The sequence below is a fragment of the Cryptomeria japonica genome, chromosome 3 (assembly GCF_030272615.1).
Source record: "Cryptomeria japonica chromosome 3, Sugi_1.0, whole genome shotgun sequence".
Taxonomy (NCBI): domain Eukaryota; kingdom Viridiplantae; phylum Streptophyta; class Pinopsida; order Cupressales; family Cupressaceae; genus Cryptomeria; species Cryptomeria japonica.
In genome coordinates, this window is record NC_081407.1 from 61,060,896 (window position 1) to 61,082,480 (window position 21,585).

Sequence of the window (21,585 nt, forward strand, 5' to 3'; positions counted from 1 at the left end):
AAAGGTCACTACTTAAATACAAAAAGGGAAGTCTCACTGACTCACAAAAATGGATTATGTAAATCCAATATCATGTACTGCTTCGGTTTAGTATCTGCTATGCCAGGTTCAGTACCAATTTAAGAAAATCTTCCTTAATATTCGCATCTGCCTATTACATTCCTTCCATGCTCACTCACTTTCTTACAAATGATTTGCAAGATATCAAACTTATATGAGTCCTATTACAATTTTCATTGTTAGTTTACAAAAAGATTTTACAATTAAATACAAAATACATTAAACAAAATCCTATCGGCCAGGGTGCCGGTAAACATCTTTGTTAGTGCTGGTGCCGGTGTCTGTTGGTACCATAGGATTGCAAGGTTGCCATCAATGACAATACCTTCAATTACCTACAATTTCTCATTAGAGTGTGCATTTTCCAACAATATCCCCCTTTGGCATTGATGGCAACACTCATGAGAAAAAGCCAAAATTATAAAAGGTGTTGACCAAAAGTATTACCAAAACTGTCAAAATTGTGTTACCAAAATTGTGTGCTCCAAAACCGTGTGCTCCAAAACTGTGTGCTTCCCCTGATTAGATGATCTCTTCTGTCATACTCCTTTTTTTCATCCTCTAGTACTCCCCCATTGGCATCAATGACAAAGTTTGTCATTCAATGTCAATTGAGTGTAGTTCTTGTCTTGATCCATGTAACCAGTTGGTTACAATCTGATATAACTTTGCTAATGCAAAATTTAGGTTGTTATAGAATCTCTCATTGTCCTTTAGTGTTTCTTTTGTCATTTGGATTGTATCGGTGAGTATGTGCATTTTCTCTTCTAGTGTCTTAAGTCTTGGAACAAGAGCCTCAAAAATTTCTTTTCTCAAAGAGATGAGGATATCTAGTTTAGGACCTAGTCTACATTTTTGTTCCTTTGCCTTAAACTTTAATCACTCTTTATCTTTTTCAAGTTTTTCATTTTTCTCTTCAAAGTCGGTAATTTCCTATTCTACTACCGATATGGAGTCTGATGAACCTATTAAATTATCAGAAATGTCATTGATTTCCTTTTGAGCTCTGTTGATCTCTTTATCTATATCCTCTGTGAAAATGTATGTCTTACATGTGTCTCTCTACAATTTATTGAAGTCCAAAATTGTCTTTCCTAGTTCCGGTAATAATGTATCTATATGTTCCTTACTCTTCTTTACTGTCTCCTCAAGGAATTTTTCCTTCTCTTTATTCATTTTCTCTCTAAAAGTCTCCTCATTGATTTGATCAATTGTTAGAAGATTGTCGGTTATGTACTTAGACAATGTGTCTAATTGGCCTAAAGAATCTTTATTCTCTATGTTACACTTGCGTGCAATCATGTTCAAAATTGGTATGGTGTCATCAATTGCCTTATATGCAAGTGCATTGCAATTAGTTATTTTCTTAATTGAATCAAGAAATACCTTTGTTACATTAATTGGCCAGAATTCTGTCAGTGAAGAATCAGATGATTGACCAACTGTCTTAACAATCTGTAATCCACCGATGTGAGGAACCTCTTTGCTTATGGTGATCTCTGGTAGATCAGTTTGACTCTACATTTCTACAAGCAAGGGTTTAGGTTTCTTAGCTGATGCCAGTGGCACAGTCTTTGTCTAAACCTTTAGCTCATCCTTCTTCTCTTTTGATTTCTTAGTATGTACCTCAGTTTGTTTCTTAGAACTTTCCACTACCAGTTTTTCTAATTGTGACTTTGTGTTTTCTACCAGTTTCTCTGTGTTTACCTCTGAAATGTCTACAGTTGGTATCTCAACAGATTTTTCATTGCTATCAGTTGTTGGTTCCTCAGTAGATACATTAGTATGTACACTAGTGGTATCTACCTTTCCTATATCCGGGGATTCAGTTGCCTGTTTAGTTTGTTGTTCAGTCCCAATTTCAATGTTTCCAATTGTATCCTCAATATTTGTCTCAACTGTAGTGTCTTCTACCAATGGCTCAGTTTCCACATCTCTCTTCTCACTTGTCTCCTTATCAACCACAATTTTGACTTCCTATGTGTCAATATTCATTGTATACAACACCTTAGAATCAGGATTTGTGTCCTCATGTGTTGTCTCCATACTCTTTGTTGCCAGTGGTGTATCAACATTTTGTGTCGGTTGAGTATTAGAAGGAGGTGGGGGTAATTTATCTATCACCTTTATACTCAAAGGACCACCTACCTTACCTTTACCCTTATCTTTGTCCTTTTGGTAGACTTTAAAAGTCTTTGGTCTTTTAAGCTCTTCTTGTTTCTCTTTCTCAACAAAGAATATATCCCACTTGTCTGCAGTTTCTTCTAATATCTCATTAACTCCGCCAGCCATTAGTACTACATGTCGGTGACCAGTTGAAAATATTGTCTGGTTAGCCTCACTTATCAATTCATCAATTTATTTTGTTGAATTCACTGGGTGAACTTCAAGTAGTTTCTCTACCTTCATCTTTTTATCCAATTCAACAATTGTTGTTCTCCTTGCTTCTAGCCTTCTATACAACTCATTGGGTAAATCATCTACAACCTCAATCAAAAATTTCTTGTAGATATCCAAGTGTAGGATACCACTATTTTCTATGCTTTCCTTTTCATCACTATTAAAAGTATCATACAACTTGCTAATGTTTGATAAGTTACCATTTTTAGTTATCTCATTCAAAAGGTTGTCAAGTGGAGGAACAACTTGTTTTTCTTTTCTTTTCTTTGGTGTTAACTTCTTTGCTGGAGGCCTAACTGCCTGTTGTTTCTGTCTTGTTCTCTTAGGTGTAGGAGCAGGTATCGGTGAAGGTTTCCTTTTCCTTACTACCCTTTTAAACTCTGTTGGTATTTCATTGTCAGAGGATGTAGCAACTAGTGAAAGATGTGTTTCTAGTTTCAATCCTTCTAAGACGCTCTCCTTAATACTAGTTTTATTCATTATGTCTTCCTTTATTGCTTTAGCCTTCCTTGTTCCTTTTCTAACTATTTGTTTAGTTTTATTTATTCTTTTATGTGATTGAATGTTGCTTTCAATTGTTTCTGCATTTCCAAATACTTTCTCCGTTGGTTCTTTAGGGGCTTCTAGAAGGGCTTTTGCATAAGTTTCTACTATGTTCTCATCGGCCTCATATCCCATCTCTGTAACCCAAATAGTCCTCAGAACCACTGCTTCCATCTAGATTTCATCTTTCTTTATCACAAAGCATATCTCCTTTTGATATTTGTCAACTATAGATTGAGATAGCCTTATTCTAGTTTTCATCCAAGCCTTTAATGCCTAAAAGTGTTCATTTATGTTCTTTTCTCTATCATCTCCCATATTGTTTATCATGTCTAGAACTTGTTTTCCTACCAATATGTCAAAACCAAAATCCTTTCTACTGATACCGGGTACTTCCTTGGTAATATGTAACATCAAACATACAAGTAGGATGCCAAATCAGAATGTACATTTCTTATCACCTTTGATCTTCCTCAGATTGTCTATCAGTTCATCCTTCAACCATTCGCATATGCCAATCTTTGCATTGTTGTTTACTATGTCATAAGCACTCTTGATACATAAGCTAGAAACAAAGTTTAATCTGTTGGCATCTGTAACTTTTTATCCAAGAATCATGTTGATGAACCTTACATTGATATCCTTTGCATCGTTTACTCTCAAGGATCTCTTGTCAAAGGTTGCATTGGTTAGAGTCATTACAGTGTCATTTTGAACCTTTTTAGTCTTGTTAGGCCTACTACCGGTGGAAGGTAAGATTATCACTGCCCTAACTGCTTCTTTTATTTTCTTGTGAATGGAATCCAACCAAAAGAAGTCCCCATGAACTCTACTTAACACAATCCTTATAACATCCTTTGGAAAATCAGGGATACTAAGAATCTCCACAAAACCTAGGGTTTCAACTATCTTATGTTCTAGTTTCACATTTCCATTAACATTACAAATTATTGTTCTATACATGTTCATAATCTCTTTAGCTCCTAGTTCTTCAATATGACAATGTATGTAAATTCTAGGATCCTCAGCATAAGCAACTCCTTTGGGTATTTTTGAAAAAGCTCCTAGGGTATCATCTTTCTTCACAATTTCGGGAATAATTTTAAATACGGACCTAGGGTGCTTAACAACTTCAACTACAGTAGGGTTTGCAATGAATTCAAGTGCAGAGGAGGAAGCCATTGATATAAATACCTCAATCTGCCTTTAGGTATGAGTGCTTGAATGATTTGCTTCACTTCTCACTATGGATGCCTTCACTCAGGATTTTTGTGCTCTTAGGAAATTTGATTGCTCGGTGAATGAAAATGAGCCAAAACACTTGCTTTATAATGTCATTTCCTTCAACTACCACATTAGATTCTTGTCGGTTAAGTGAAACTTAACACATCTGTCGGTAAAGAAGTATTTTAACTTCTCACCATCAACTGAGGGTAAATTAGCATGTTTTTCAATTCGTTGCCATACCCCCAAAAAGGTTTCTTTTTAGTTAGATGAAGAATCTTCTGCTGGTGGAGTGATACTTTGTTCTACCGGTGAAGGAATAGCTTCATTAACATTCATATCTGACTTTTTGATCCATTGTTTTGAAAATTCTTGCTTTACTTCTTCAACCTTCTCTTTACCTTTCAAACTAGGTCCTTTGTTATTTGTCAGTGATGCCTTACTTCTACAAAATTTTGCAATATGTCCAATCTTGTTACAAGCATAACAAGTCACATTGTTTTTCTGAATAGCTTTTCCATATCCTATGCTAGTATGTCTTCTGCATTGATTACATAAGTGTCCAAATCTTCCACAAACATAACATCTTACATTCATTCTATAGTTTTCTGAATTATGACCAACTTTGTTGCATTTAGAACATTGATCGATGGGTGCATTGGTGTTTTGATAGTTTCTAGATCTACACTGATTTGCTCTATGACCATATTTGTTATATTTAAAGCATTTTCCATTAAATTTGTAGGCATTAGGTTGTCTTATCGGTTTACTGTGATCATGATTGTTTGCAGTACCAGATCTTTCACCAACTTCAAAGCCAAGGCCATTAGTATATTCATTAGGTTTATGATTTGTAACATGTCATCAAGTTCCTCTAAACTTTTCTTGAATTTTTCTTTGTGTTGATTTGCAGTAGCCAACTCATTTTCTAAGAAATATTTCTATCTCATGAGTTCAGTTTTATCATGCTCCAAGTGAATTATATATGTCTTCAACATATCATTTTCATTACTAAGTCTTATATTTTCATTTCCAGCATGATTGATTCTCCTAGCCAAGTCATCTTCATTCTTCTTTCAGTCTTCAATGTCTTTACAAAACCTCATAGTCATATCTTGCATTTCATTCCTCAAGGCCATGTTTTCCTGCTTCATCTTGCTTACAAGATCATTAAGAGTTTCTTTTTCATCATCATCACTCTATATCTTCTCATGAAGTTCTCTTCTTTTGTTCCTAGCAATAGTGATATTTTCCTGAAGTCCTTGAATGATTTCATGTGCAACCTTCAGATCATCTTCAATTTTCATATTTTTCAACTTTTCTGCATCGTAATCTGCAAGAGTTGTTTCCAATTGCTTTCTCAAGTTTTCTATCTATACCAGTGTCAGAATCTTCCTCAAGTTGTTAGGCTTTTGAAAAATAGAGGACTAGGCTCTGATACCAATTTTTAGGATTCCCAAAGATACTGAGAGGGGGGGGGGTGAATCAGTATCAAACCAGTTAATGGATTTTCTAAACTTATTAAATGAATTGCATCCCAAAGCAGTGTACCGGTAAACCATAAATAATGCAGTAAACAAGATCAGTAAACACGACATAGAAAGCACACCATAACATAATATTTTTAACGAGAAAGCCCGGTGTAGGAAAAATCTCGGTGGGATTTGTGACCCACAATATTCGCTCACTGGCCAATAAGTGAATATTATTGATACAGTAGGGGCCTGCACATGCAAGAAGGCCAACTTCCTAAAGCTCACTGCTTAAATACAAAAAGGGAAGTCTCACTAACTTACAAAAATAGATTATGTAAATCCAATATCATGTACTACTTCGGTTCAGCATCTGCTATGCTAGGTTCAGTACTGGTTTAAGTTCATACAACTTCCATAAAAGTTGATTATGTAAATCAACTTCTCACCATCAACCGAGGGAATAATAGCATGTTTTTCATTTTGTTGCTAAACCCTCCAAAACAATTCTTCAGTTAGATGAGGAGTCTCCTGCCGGTGGAGTGTTACTCTGTTTTGTCGGTGGAGGTGTAATCATATCAACATTTTGATCTGACTTTCTGATCCATTATTTTGAAAATTCTTGCTTTACCTCTTCAACTTTTTCTTTACCTTTCAAACTAGGACCTTTGTTATTTGCTGGTGATGCCTTCCTGTCTGATCTTGTTACAGGAATAAAAAGTCACATTGTTCTTTTGAATATCTTTCCCATATCCTATGCCGATATGTGTTCTGCATTGATTAAATAAGTGCCCAAATCTTCCACAAACATAACATCTCACATTCATTCTACAATTTTCTGAATTATGACCAACTTTGTTGCATTTAGAAAATTGACCGGTGGGTGTATTAGTGTTCTGATAATTTTTAGATCTACATTGATTTTCTCTATGACCATACTTGTTACAGTTAAAGCATTTTCCATTAAACTTGTAAGTAGTAGGTTGTCTTACTGGTTTGCTATGATCATGATTGTCTGCAATACCGAAGCTTTCACCAACTTCAAAGCCAAGGCCATTTTTATCACCATTAGGTTTCTAATTCTTCAGCATGTCACCAAGTTCTTCTGAACTTTTCTTAAATTTTTCTTTGTGATGATTTGCAACAGCTAGTTCACTTTCCAAGATTCCTTTCTGTCTTATGACTTAAGTTCTATCATTTTGTGTGTGCATTAGATCTATCTTCAACATATCATTTTCATGACTAAGTCTTGTGTTTTCATTTCTAGCATCATTTAGTCTTTTGGCCAAGTTTTCTTCATTCTTCTTCTTCCTATCTTCAATTTCTGTACAAAATCTCATAGTCATATCCTGCATCTCATTCTATGTTGTACTGATCTCTTATCTTAGCTTGTTTACTAGATCATTAAGAGTTTCCTTTTCATCATTCTCATTATGCATCTTTTCACAAAGTTCTCTTCTCTTATTTATTGCAATGGTAAGATTTTCTTGAAGTGCTTGAATGATATCTTGAGCAGCCTTTAGATCATCTTCAAGTTTGATATTCTTCACCTTTTCTGCATCATAGTCTGAAAGAGCTATTTTCAATTGTTCTCTCAAGTTTTCCATCTCTACCAGAGACAAGATATTCCTCAAGCTGTTAGGCTTCTGAAAATATAGGACCAGGCTCTGATACCAATTGTTAGGATTCCCAAAGATACTGAGAGGGGGGGTGAATCAATATCTAACTGGTCTATAAATTTACTTGGCTTAAAGCATGAAAAGCACACCATAACACATTAGTTTATGTTAGGTCCTGGAGACAACTAAGAGGGGGGGGGGGTGAATCAGTTGCCTAATAAATTCAAACCAAAAACAACTTTACCAACTTAATGCTTATTACTGGTAAACTAGTTAAGTATGCCGGTAGACAGTGTTAACAGTTAATTTCTATATCGGTAAAGATTAATGCATGAAACATAAACACAAAGTCATCCACAACACATAACACCAATATTTGTACGTGGAAACCCTGTAAGGGGAAAAACCACGGTGGGAAACCTTACCCACAATCAAATGATACTACTGTAGATAGTAAGTGTACATAAATGGGGTCTGTACATGTAGAAAGGCCAACAACCTAGAGCTCACTGCTCAATGACAAAATGGGAGTCACACTGACTACAGTTGGATGGTTAAATCCAATAAGAATGTGCTGCACAAAATAGCATCTTCATATGTTGGATTCAGTACCGGTGTAATGCTGATATGCTTTCACAAAAACCTATCTTCACCTTCAAATGATGTCTTTGTGTATAGCTCTACTTAATCTCGCATATACCTTCACACACTTCTTTTTCGCATTCCACATTCGATCTTACAAATAAGATCCTACATTTATACCATAACCTAAGAGCAATTTTAGTAGGTCGGCTCTACAAGATATTACAATAAAACATTTTACAAACAATATAATATTTGATGCAATAACCGATTAAACATGTCGGTTTAATGCATTTACAACAATAATTAATCATCTCCATAGCGTGCCATGCTGATCTGGAAAAGATAAACCTGTCGGTGTAACCCTAGACCTATTTGCTGATAAAAGAAAATATGCAAATATGAATATACCAATGATTAATTCTTCAAAACAAAGTGTCCACACGATGTCTTCGACATTACTAGGTGTCTTCCATATCATTCCAAGTGCCGGTGAACCATATACTAGTAACTATGCAATAGTTACTTGTTTGCTAGTGAATGCTGCTGGATCTCCAAAGTGCTAGTGTTTTAGTAGGTGTTGACATCAATGACAAAACCATACCAAAATACCAACAGTTTAATGAGGAAACCCGATGTAGGAAAAACCTCGATGGGATTTGTGACCCACAATATTCACTTACTGGCCAATAAGGGAATATTACTATTTTATAAGAGGGGCCTGCACATGCAGGAAGGCCAAGTGCCTAGAGCTCACTACTCAATTACAAAGGAAGTCACACTGACTTACAAAAATGGATTATACAAATCCAATGTCTTGTACTGCTTCAAATTAGCATCTACTATGCCAGATCAAGTACCGATTTCAGCTCTGCTTCATACATAAATGCTTAACCTATATTTCACATATTAGGTCTGCATAATTTCGCCTATCACATTATTACTAAATATTCTATAATGATCTCATACGTATATGAGTCATATTACAACTCTCCATGTCAGCTTACAATGATTTTATAATTAATTACAAAATATATTATCAACAAAATTCCTATCGGCTAGAGTGTCGGTATCCATCCTTTCACTGCCAGTGTTCTATGTGCCAGAGTAGAGTTTGTCATTGCCAGTGCCGGCATATTTGTCTTGACGGTATCATATGATTGCAAGGTTGCCATCAATGACAAAACCTTCAATCACCTACAATTTCTCATTAGAGTGTGCATTTGCCAACACATTTTACCACATAGAGTACTCTTTAATATTTTTTTTATTATGCGTGTGTGTGTGCATGTGAAGGGAGGAACATAGGGCTGAAGGGGGCCATCGCAGATGAGGCACACAAAGGGGCTGAAGGGAGACAAATTATGGCAGAGGAGGTGGCGGTGTATGTCGAGAGGCACGTGGGGCTACAGGGGGTGGTTTGTCGTGGCGGCCACGCCCACAGTCGCAAGGCTTGCCCCTGCGACTGTGGGGATGCCTTCCCCACAAGCCACAGGGCCTTGGCCCCATGACTATGGGACAGCCTTCCCAAAGTCGTAGGGGTAAGCCCTATGGCTGTGAGCGCCCATGGCCCCCGCAACCCTGCCATAAGGGTCGACCCCCCAAACAAGAAGTTTGAAACCATTTTTTTTAGATGCAAATTTTTTTTAATTGAAATTTTTTCGTTATATATATGTTTTTTTAAAGAAACATAAAATATATATATCTGTGTGTGTGTGTGTGTGCGCGCGTGCACACGCGCGCGCATAGTCAATAGGAAATGTGTATTTTTGGGCATATATTTCAAATATATGTATATTTTATATATGTTTATATATATATATATGTTTATGTATATATATGTTTATATATATATATATATGTTTATATATATATATATATATGTTTATATATATATATATTTATTTATATATACTCATGCACAAATATATTTATTCTGATTTAAATAATCTGATCTGTTTAACCAGGATATAAAATGTTACAAATATAATTGCACAGATTTAAATAATCTATATTTTTTAATCTCAATATTAAATGTATGAAAAGCTCTGATTTAAATGTATATACAATCTTTTTTTTTTTATTTAGATGCAGCACATATCTTATTTAGTTTTTCTTACAACAACATATTAGATTGATGCAAAATAGTAGGTATTTAGAATATTTAACATACATGTATATATATATGTATGTAGTGTGTGTGTGTGTTCTATTTATATTCCTAAATTTGCACTTTTATTTTATGTTACGCTAACTTAGAAACAAAAATAATAAATAATAGAAATAATTTATTTAACAGCTGCAATTAATTCTTTCACATTTCTTTTTGATAAATAAACAACAAGATGAAAATTTAAAAGAAGATTTAAACTAGCACTTAAAAGTATTTTTCCTATATTTCCTTTTGAAACTATAGACAGAAATAGCTTTTCCTTTCTATTTATAATTGCATTTCTAACACTTTTTTTTTTGCTAAATGATAAAATAACAGAGTGAAATGACTTAAATATTCATCTATTTTTCTTTTCCATTTCCAATATGTATATCTTTTATTAACTAATGAAATAGAAAACAAATTTCTTCCCAACCTTTTCAAGCAATATACATTATAAAGAAATAAATCAAATGCCTTTCTTTTCTCTTTATTTCTTGAATGAACTAGTCAAAATAAATACATTTGTTACTTCATTATTGCTTTTACACAAATAGGAAAATTACAAACTCAAGCCTCTTCATTTCTACCAAATGAGGACTTGTCAGATACATTTCCTTTTTGTTGAAACTAAATACAATAAAATAGGAACTTGCAAGTAAATTCCACTCCATTCTTTAATCCAAGGAAACCTGCAATAACATTTGTAGGTTGTGACCATGGAGGCTCACCTCCCAACCTAGGCTTACACGAAGCCACCCCCGAGCTAGGAGAACCAAGGCTAAACAGGATACAACCAAAGCAAACATAACACAAGAAGCCTCACAACCATAGAACTCCCATACCAAGGATAAACAAAGTCACCAAGTGACTATTTTGTTTTGTGGGGTGAAGGTGGACCAAGTTCCTAGGGGAGAATCTGCAAATAGGAGAACACATTGTCTTTGTAAGGCTACCATAGTAGAATCACCACAAGTTACAACTTGTCCCAAAAAAATATCCTTATGTCCCCCATGGCATACAATCCCAAATCTCCCCTTATGACCCCCATTGCATATACATAAAAATAACAATGCAACAAGGGTCTCATAACCCTTGTGTATAACTCTCTTCCAAGAAGAGAGTCTCTACACTCTTAGGCTGTCAAGTAGCCCTTCACCCCCAAGGCAACTCTACCCTCCCAGGCATGGGTATGGCCTTGAGACACCCAAAAACATATAACATGAAACATGCATGACAAAATACACTAGGAAGAATTCAAAATAATCTTCCCAAGTCTACAAAGAAAACAACCATAGAAAAGCACAAACAATCTTTTCACATTAACAATACAAACATATATAAGAGAGTATTTCAACCAACCTTAAAACCTGCAAATAGAAATCAGTAGAAGTTGTAGGAGAGCTACCCAATCCATTATTCTTTTTCCTTCTCAAGACTTAGAAAAATTCAACTCCAAAAACTAAAAGAAACTTGAACAAAATTTCTATGTCTCCAAAAATGGAGAGTGGGTGATCAAAATTCTCCCTCTCAAACCATTCCCTAAGAAGACTCTCCTCACTCTTTCCAATCCTCTTGGAAAGGGTGAGAGATTTTCATAGGTTGCTCTTCCCAACACCTTACAAGCTCTCTAAACAAGGCAACCCAAAAAGGTAAAAGAAAACAGGGAAGAGCAAATATCACTCATTTAGAAGGTTGTCTAACCTAGGTGAGATCCTCAAAAGTTCAAATTCGGCCATCTTGAAAAAATCAACTTTTGAGGTGACTAAACAGTCATTAGGGAGTGGACACATGGCTAAAATTGGCCTTTACGCATAGGTATAACATATGGCCCATTAAAAATTCCACTAACCTAACCTTAGGAGTTAGTTTAACCCTCTAGAAACTCACCCAAAGTTTACCTATGGGTCAACCTTGAGTTGATCTTTCTAATGGCTTCCTATCCAAGATTTTCTTGGGACCATACTAGGGTATTTTGAAAAATGCATTGGTAAAACAAATTCCCTCTAAGGGACATGTCACTGCCACCTCAATTTACAACACATATTTCAAGTGACACCACACAATTACACAATACTTAAATACACATGGCAATGTCCCTTTTTGGAATTAATAAATTTAACAAATTCAATTTAAACACACATTCAAGCATAAACATTTACAAATAAAACATATTACACATGAGGTGTTGTCTCTCGAAATACACAAACCTTGGATTCACAAAGACACATAGGTTTAGGCTTGATTCTTCGAATAGTTTCAATGGTCACTTGGATTAGTTTTCCTGCACATCTCACTTTGTACATTAGTAATCTCAATAATCACATATAATATTATCATATGAAAAGAATACAATTAAGACATTTGCATACAATTTCAATTATAATAGTCAAGTTTCCAGTTATCCAATAAAATCCACATAAAATAATCTGCTCAATGGCATCATCATAATCATCATGAAATTTAATCATTTATAAAGCATGCATCCATAATTTTTAGCATCAAAATAAAGTACTGCAAATCAGAGATAAATGACATATAGCATATCAATTTTATCCAATCACTGGATCATATAAAATCTATGTCCATAATGCATCAAAATAAAGTATCAATAATAAGTCCAAAACATGAGAAATAACTGCAATGCTATGACGACTCGGGGTAGGGCCTCACTGCCTCCCCCTCTAGGCATGAACTTGCTCCTAGAGTTCATCAAAAAGATGGGGGTACTGAGATCTCATCTCTGGTGCATCCTCTCATGATGTCGTAACCTCATCATAACAATCCCATTGGACCCTAACCTGGTCTAGCTCTCGACCTCTAAGAGCCAGCACTCGATGAGCCAAAATGTGAATGGGGTCCAAATCCAACTTCCCATCCGACTCCACCTGCAAGGCATCCCAATCTAGAATATGAGACTCATCATAAATATATTTCCTTAGAACTGATACATGAAACTCATCATGGATGCGTGACAGGCTAGGTGGCAAAGCTAGATGATATGCAATTGATTCTATCCTCTCAAGGATCTCAAATGGTCCAACAAAGTGAGGTGCGATCTTAGAACCCTTTCTATAATGGATTGGACTCTTATGCGGTCACACTCTCAAGAAGACTTTGTCCCTAACCATGAAGCTATGATCTATCCTCTTTGCATTTGCATACTTCTTTTGTCTATCCTGTGCCTCTCTAAGGTGTTGTCTGTAGGTCCCAGGGACAACTGAGAGGGGGGGGATGAATCAGTTGTCTAATAAATTCAAACCAAAATCTTAATAACCAACTTATTGCTTAATACCGGTAAGATAGTTAATTGTGTCGGTAAACAGTGTTAACAAAAAATGTTGTACTTGTAAGAATTAATGCATGAAACATAAGCACAAAGCCAACCACAACACATGCCACTAATATTTGTATGTGGAAACCCTGTAAGGGGAAAAACCATGGTGGGAAACCTTACCCACAATCAGATGATACTACTGCAGATAGTAAGTGTACAAGAGGGGTCTGCACATGCAGAAAGGCCAACAGCCTAGAGCTCACTGCTCAAACACAAATGGGAGTCACACTGACTACAGATGGATGGTTAAATCCAATGAGAATGTACTGCACAAAATAGCATCTTCATATGCTGGATTTAGTACCGGTGTAATGCTGATATACTTCAAAAAAAAACCTAGCTTCACCTTCAAATGATGTCTTCATGTATATCTCTGCTTAATCTCACATATACCTTCTTATAATTCTTTTTCGCATTCCACACTTGATCTTACAAATAAGATCTTACATTTATACTATACCCTAAGACCAATTTTAGTAGGTCGGCTCTACAAGATATTACAATAAAACATTTTACAAATAATATAATAACCGATGCAATAACTGATTGAGCATGTCGGCTTAATGCATTTACAACAATAATAAATCATCTCCATAGCATGCCATGCTGATCTGGAAAAGAAAAACCTGCTAGTGTAACCCTAGATAACCTGGACCTATTTGCCGGTGAAAGCAAATATGCAAATAAGAATATACCAATGATATTACTTCAAGGAAAAGTGTCCACATGATGTTTTCGACATTACCAAGTGTCTTCCATGTTATTGCAGGTAGCGATGAACATTATATCCTATCGGTTAACCATATACCGATGATTGTTTAACAGTTTACTGATTGCCGATGAATGTTGCTGGATCTCCAAAGTAGGTGTGTTAGCAGGTGTTGACATCAATGACAAAACCATACCAAAATACCAACAATCTCCCCCTTTGGCATTGATGGCAACATAAGATGGAAAAACCATGAACGTGCCAAAATAGAAATGCCAAATGCAAAAACCAATTCTCCCCCTGGGAGTAATATTTGTTTACCCAAAGATTTATTTTCAATAAAAATCTCTCATACCAATCTCTCTTCAAAAAGATAATGTATTTTTCCATATATCTCTCCCCAAAGTTTTTCCATATATCTCTCCCCCTTTGACATCAAATGCCAAAGTCACAAAAAGGTCAAGTTCATACAAAATACCAATCAATTCAATATACCAACTACTCCCCCTGAGAAGTAGCTTCCTCATCAAATACCAAAATAAAAGATTTGTCCATTTAATTCTATCGGTTGATGACAATCATCAACTGTCTAAGTCTCTACCAGTGGAGGTAGGACTCCGAGCTGATCTCTAAGATACTCAAAAGTTTCCTTAGGCAAAGGTTTTGTAAAAATATCTGCAAGTTGTTCTTTAGTATTCACATAAACCAGTTTTATTTCTTTTTCTTCAACTTTTTCCCTTAGAAAATTCAGTTTGATAGAGACATGTTTTGTTTTAGAATGTAATACTGGATTCTTAGATATATCAATTGCTGCAGTGTTATCACAATATATAGTAATAGGTTCCTTGTATTTTACCTTTATGTCTTTCAACATTTGCTTAAGCCAAAGTACCTGTGTACAGTTTGTTGCTGCTGCAACATATTCTGATTCTGTTGTTGATAAAGATGTACAACTTTGTTTCTTACTTAACCAAGAAACTAATCTCTTTCCAAGAAAGAATGCTCCTCCAGTGGTGCTCTTTCTATCATCCACATCTCTTGCCCAATTTGCATCTGTGTATGCATATAGATCAAGATTTTCATCTTTAGGATACCATAATCCAAGATTTGTTGTTCCTTTTAAGTACCGAAAAATCCTTTTTACTGTTGATTCATGATTTTCCTTGGGATTACTCTGAAATCTAGAAACTATACATACTGCATTCATAATATCAGGTCTGGTTTGTGTCAAATATAGTAAACCTCCTATCATAGATTTGTATCTAGTTGGATTAATAGGTGTAGATTCATCCCTTTGAGATATTCATTTGTAGTCATAGGTGTGCTTACCGGTTTAGAGTTCTCCATCCCAAATTTCTTGAGTAGTTCTTTCAAGTACTTAGATTGACTCAAAAATATGCCTTTATCAGTTTGTAATATCTACAATCCTACAAAGAATTTTATTTCTCCAATCATAGACATTTCAAATTCATGCTGCATTTTAAGAGAAAATTCTTTGCACAATACATCTTCTCCTCCAAAGATTATATCATCAACAAATACTTCCATAATCAAAATGTCATCATTAGTTACTTTGTAATATAAATTGCTATCTGTATTTCCTTTAGTAAAACCAATTTTTACGAGATACTTATCCAATCTTGCATACCAGGCTCTTGGAGCTTGTTTTAGTCCATACAGAGCTTTTCTTAATCTGCAAACCATATCATTGTTATCTGTCAAAGAAAATCCATCAGGTTGTTCAATATAAAATTCTTCTTCAAGATCTCCATTTAAAAATGCACATTTAATATCCATTTGATAAACTTTGTAATCCTTGTGAGCTGCAAAGGCTAAGAATAACCTTACTGCTTCAATTCTGGCTACCGGTGCAAAGGTTTCATTGTAATCAACTCCTTCTTTCTAAGAATATCCCTTACACACTAGTCTTGCTTTATTCCTGACAACCTTACCATCTTCATTGAGTTTGTTTCTAAATACCCATTTGGTTCCAATTACATTTTTATTTTTAGGCTGGGGAACTAATGTCCAAGTATTATTTTTCTCAATTTGTCCTAATTCTTCTTCCATAGCTTTAATCCAAAATTTATCTTCACATGCCTCATTGATAGATAATGGTTCAATTTGAGAAATAAGACATACCTCTTCATTTGCCAATCTTCCTCTTGTCATGACTCCTTTAAATTTGCTTCCAATTATCTGATCTTCAGAATGATTCAGTCTTACATACCGGGGTGTCTTAGTCTATTGTTGTTCTTCAATTATTGTGGTATCCTCTGATGATACCGGAGTAACTAGGTCATCATTCTATACCGGTGGATTTGTTGTTGGTTCATTTTTCATAATTTCTGTTACCAGTTCAAAGTCTATATACCTTGAAGTTCCTCTGAATTGTTCATCAATCTTTACATTTGTACTCTCAACAATTTTTTGTAATCTTTTATTAAAACATCTATAAGCTTTACTCTTAGATGAATAACCAATAAATATTCCTTCATCACTTCTAGGGTCAAACTTGCCAATATACTCATCTCTTCTAATATAACATTTACTTCCAAAAATTCTGAAATACTTAAGAGTAGGAGTATTACCAAACCATAGTTCATGAGGGGTCTTACCGGTTTCACCTTTGATAAGAACTTTGTTGAATGTATAGACAGCAGTGCTTACTGCCTCTCTCCAGTACACATGTGGTAGATTTGCTTCTGATAACATACTTCTTGCTACATCCAAAATAGTTCTATTTTTCCTTTCAACAACTCCATTCTGTTGTGGTGTCCGAGGTGCTAATAACTGTCTTTTGATCCCATTCACTTCACAGAATGTATTAAAATCTCTAGATGTGAATTCTCCTCCTTGATCAGATCTTAAACATTTAATTTTCTTACCGGTTTCATTTTCAACCATTGCTTTGAATAGTTTGAACTTCCCAAGTGCTTCTGATTTTTCTTTGAGAAAAGTAACCCAACACATTCTAGAATAATCATCAATAATTAGCATGAAATATCTATCACCTTATAAGCTTTTAGTTCTAGCCAGACCACATAAATCAGTGTGAATTAAATCAAGAGCATTATTGGATTTTTTTGGAATACTTTTGAAACTAGCTCTAACCTGTTTTCCAAATTGACATTCCTTGCAAATTGTATTCTGAGGTTTCACAACTTTAGGTAGTTCTCTAACTGCCTTAGAAGTACTTATTTTTACTATGCAATCAAAATTTACATGACATAGTCTTTTATGCCATAGCCAACTTTCATCTATATGAGCAATTAAGAATGTCTTTTCACTGTTATTCAAATGAAAGATATTACCTCTAGTCTAATTGCCGGTTGCAATTTCCAAACTAGTTCTATTCATGATTTTGCATTTTCCATTTTTAAATTGTAGCTGAAAACCTTTCTCAACTAATTGACCAACACTTAAAAGATTATGTTTTAATCCTTCAACATAGTAAACATTGTCAGTGTTATGTTTACCATCAAGAGATATTGAGCCCTTACCTTTGATTGAATAGGCTTTGTCATCTCCGAATCTTACTAAACCTCCATTGTAATCTTGAAAATTCAAGAATTTACCTTTGTCTCCAGTCATGTGATGTGAGCATCTGGAGTCAATAATCCATTCATCCTTTGATTCAACTTTAGCTGCTAGGGCTTGTTCTACCGGTGGAGCAATAGGTACCGGTTGATCTTCTGTTATAGCAACAAAGACCCATCCGTTGTCTGCTAGATCCTCATCAGAATCATCAGTCACACCTTCATCAACAATGTAACAGGATTTATCTTTGTTTTTCTTAAATCTGTATCTCTGATATTCAGGATTAGGTTTGTATGTTCTTCTAGCTTCTTCTCTTAGTCTAGCATGTCTATCAAGGCATCTTGAAGCCATATGACCAATCTTATTGCAATTTAAACATTTAAAGGGTGCTTTACCTTCATACTTACTTCCAATTGGACCTTTTGGCATTTTTCTTGCAAACAGTGCTTCAAGTTCTTCAAGCTCTTCATTCTCCTTTCTCGTTTCTTCAAGTTCTCTTGCATAAAAGGCTCTCTAGTCTGATTTGTCAAAAGATGGAGCAAATGATGTTGATGCTTTGAAGGCCAAATTAGTTTTTATAGCAACAGGACCAAATTCCTCTATTTCAAAAGCTGAAAGTTTTCCAATTAATGTATCCCTAGTTACTAATGTATTAGGCATTGTTCTCAACTCATTAATAGCAGTAACCTTCATTTTATATGCTGGTGGCAAACCTCTTAAGATTTTTGAAACAATCTCATCTTCACTCAAGGTTCCTCCACAACATTTGATACCTAAAACAATTTCATTTACTCTTTCCATAAAGGCAAAAATTCTTTCATCTTCTTCCATTTTCAGATGTTCATACCTGACTTGGAAGCTTTCAAGTTTTGCAATTTTGACTGTGGAATCACCTTCATTCAGTGTTTCCAAATGATCCCAAATAGCTTTTGCAGTAGATCTATCTGATAATCCCATGATTTGTTGATCTGATAATGCACTCAAAAGTGCTTCTCTTGCTTTGCAATCATTTTCTTCATCTTTACCTAGAGTAATAGGAGTAGGCTGACCAGCTATAGTAGTAGTATAACCATTCTTAGTAACTTCCTAGATGTCTTTACCAATGCAATTCAGATGTGTCTCCATTCTGATTTTCCATATTCCATAGTTGGTTCCATCAAGTTTAGGTCTATCCTTCCTGAAATAATTAGTAGACATTGGATCTCCTTAGGTTGTTAAACTTCTGCAAACGAGGACCAAGGCTCTGATACCAATTGTAGGTCCTAGGGACAACTGAGAGGGGGGGGGTGAATCAGTTGTCTAATAAATTCAAACCAAAATCTTAATAACCAACTTATTGCTTAATACCGATAAGATAGTTAATTGTGCCAGTAAACAGTGTTAACAGGAAATGTTGTACCAGTAAGAATTAATGCATGAAACATAAGCACAAAGCCAACCACAACACATGACACAAATATTTGTATGTGGAAACCCTGCAAGGGGAAAAACCATGGTGGGAAACCTTACCCACAATTAGATGATACTACTGCAGATAGTAAGTGTACAAGAGAGGTCTGTACATGCAGAAAGGCCAACAACCTAGAGCTTACTGCTCAAACACAAATATGAGTCACACTGGCTACAGATGGATGGTTAAATCCAATGAGAATGTACTGCACAAAATAGCATCTTCATATGCTGGATTCAGTACCGGTGTAATGCTGATATGCTTCAAAAGAAAACCTAGCTTCACCTTCAAATGATGTCTTCATGTATATCTCTGCTTAATCTCACATATACCTTCTTATAATTCTTTTTCACATTCCACACTTGATCTTACAAATAAGATCTTACATTTATACCATACCCTAAGACCAATTTTAGTAGGTCGGCTCTACAAGATATTACAATAAAACATTTTACAAATAATATAATAACCGATGCAATAACCGATTGAGCATGTCGGCTTAATGCATTTACAACAATAATAAATCATCTCCATAGCGTGCCTTGCTGATCTGGAAAAGAAAAACCTACCGGTGTAACCCTAGATAACCTGGACCTATTTGCCGGTGAAAGCAAATATGCAAATAAGAATATACCAATGATATTACTTCAAGGAAAAGTGTCCACATGATGTTTTCGACATTACCAAGTGTCTTCCATGTTATTGCAGGTACTGGTGAACATTATATCCTACCGGTTAACCATATACCAGTGATTGTTGAACAGTTTACTGATTGCCGGTGAATGTTGCTGGATCTCCAAAGTAGGTGTGTTAGCAGGTGTTGACATCAATGACAAAACCATACCAAAATACCAACATTGTCTAATCAAATCCACCTGCTACTCCATATCTCAAACTATCTCAGGACCGATAGCTACTCTATCCTCAATGCAATCCCAACTCAAAGGTGTCCTATAAGGTTTGTCATATAAAGCCTAAAAAGGTGGCATCGCCCAAGCAGTGTGATGCCCATTATTATAGGAAAACTCTACCAAATAGAGGTACTCTTCCCATTTGGTCTGATGATCCATGAAGTACATACAAGGCATATCTTCTAACACCTAGTTTACCCTCTTTGTCTATCTATATGTCTCTGGATGATAGGCTGTCCTAAAGTTGAGTTTGATACCCATTGTTGCATGCAATGCCTTCCAAAAGGAAGAAGTGAAGAGGGAATCTCTGTTTGAAATAATCTTGCGTGGAACGCCATGAAGTCTGACAATATCCCACAAGAATACCTATGCCGCTGCTGGTGCTGTGAAGGTAGTCTGAAGTGGTGAGAAGTGGGCCAACTTGGTCAACTTGTCAACTGTCACCATGATGGCATCATGACAACATGATGACATAGGAAGACCAATGAAGAAATCCATTGATATAGTATCCCACTTCCACTTTGGTATCGCATGAGACTGGATCAACCCACCTAGATGGCGGTGCTCCACCTTGACTCTTTGGCACTCAAGGCATCGAGCTACTAGTACAGCAATAAATTGTTGCATACCTAGCCAATGATATAATTATCTAAAATCTTCATGCATCTTCTTAACTCTGGGATGTGCTGCATAAGGATCTCTATGAGCCTCCATCACAATGAAACCACACAACCCTCTAGAAGATGGTACATAGATGCACCCTCTATGGTGTAGTAGTCCATCAAAATCTAATGAATATTCTCCATACTTCCCTTCCAAGGTCTCGGGACATACCTCTAAATACCACTCATCCTCTAGCAGCTGCTACAATATATGATCTCTGAAATCTATGTCTATAGACGTGGAGAAAATCTCATGATATCTCCTACTCAAGGTATCTCCAACTACGTTCTCTTTCCCCTTGATGTAGTGAACATCAAAATCATACTCCTATAAAAACTCCATCCATCTTCTCTAACGAGCATTAATATTAGGCTGAGTAAATATGTACTACAAGCTCTGATGATCGGAATGAAGCTCAAAACAATGACCCAAAAGAAAATGTCTCCACCTCACAAGTGCATGCACCACTAATGCAAGCTCAAGGTCATGAGTAGGGTAGTTAAGCTCGTGATTCTTAAGTTTCCTAGACTCATAAGCTATAGCTCGACCCTCCTACATAAGGACTTTTCCTAAACCATCCAAGGAAGCATCTGTACATACAATGAAATCAACCGAGGGATCTGGCATAACAAGAATAGGTGCACTAGTGAGTACCCTTCTGATTTCCTAAAAGGCCCTCTCATACTTTTCTGTCCACTCGAATTTCTTTTTGTTTTGCTGAAGAGATGTAATAGGATGGGCAACCCTAGAGAACCCCTTAATGAAGCATCTGTAGTACCTTGTTAGACCCATGAAACTCCTGACTTCTGTCACACTAGTTGGCATTGGCCAATACATAATAGCTCTGATTTTTGATGGGTCAACTGAGATCCCATCACCAAATATAACATGTCCTAGATATCTAACCTCTAATCTAAAGAATG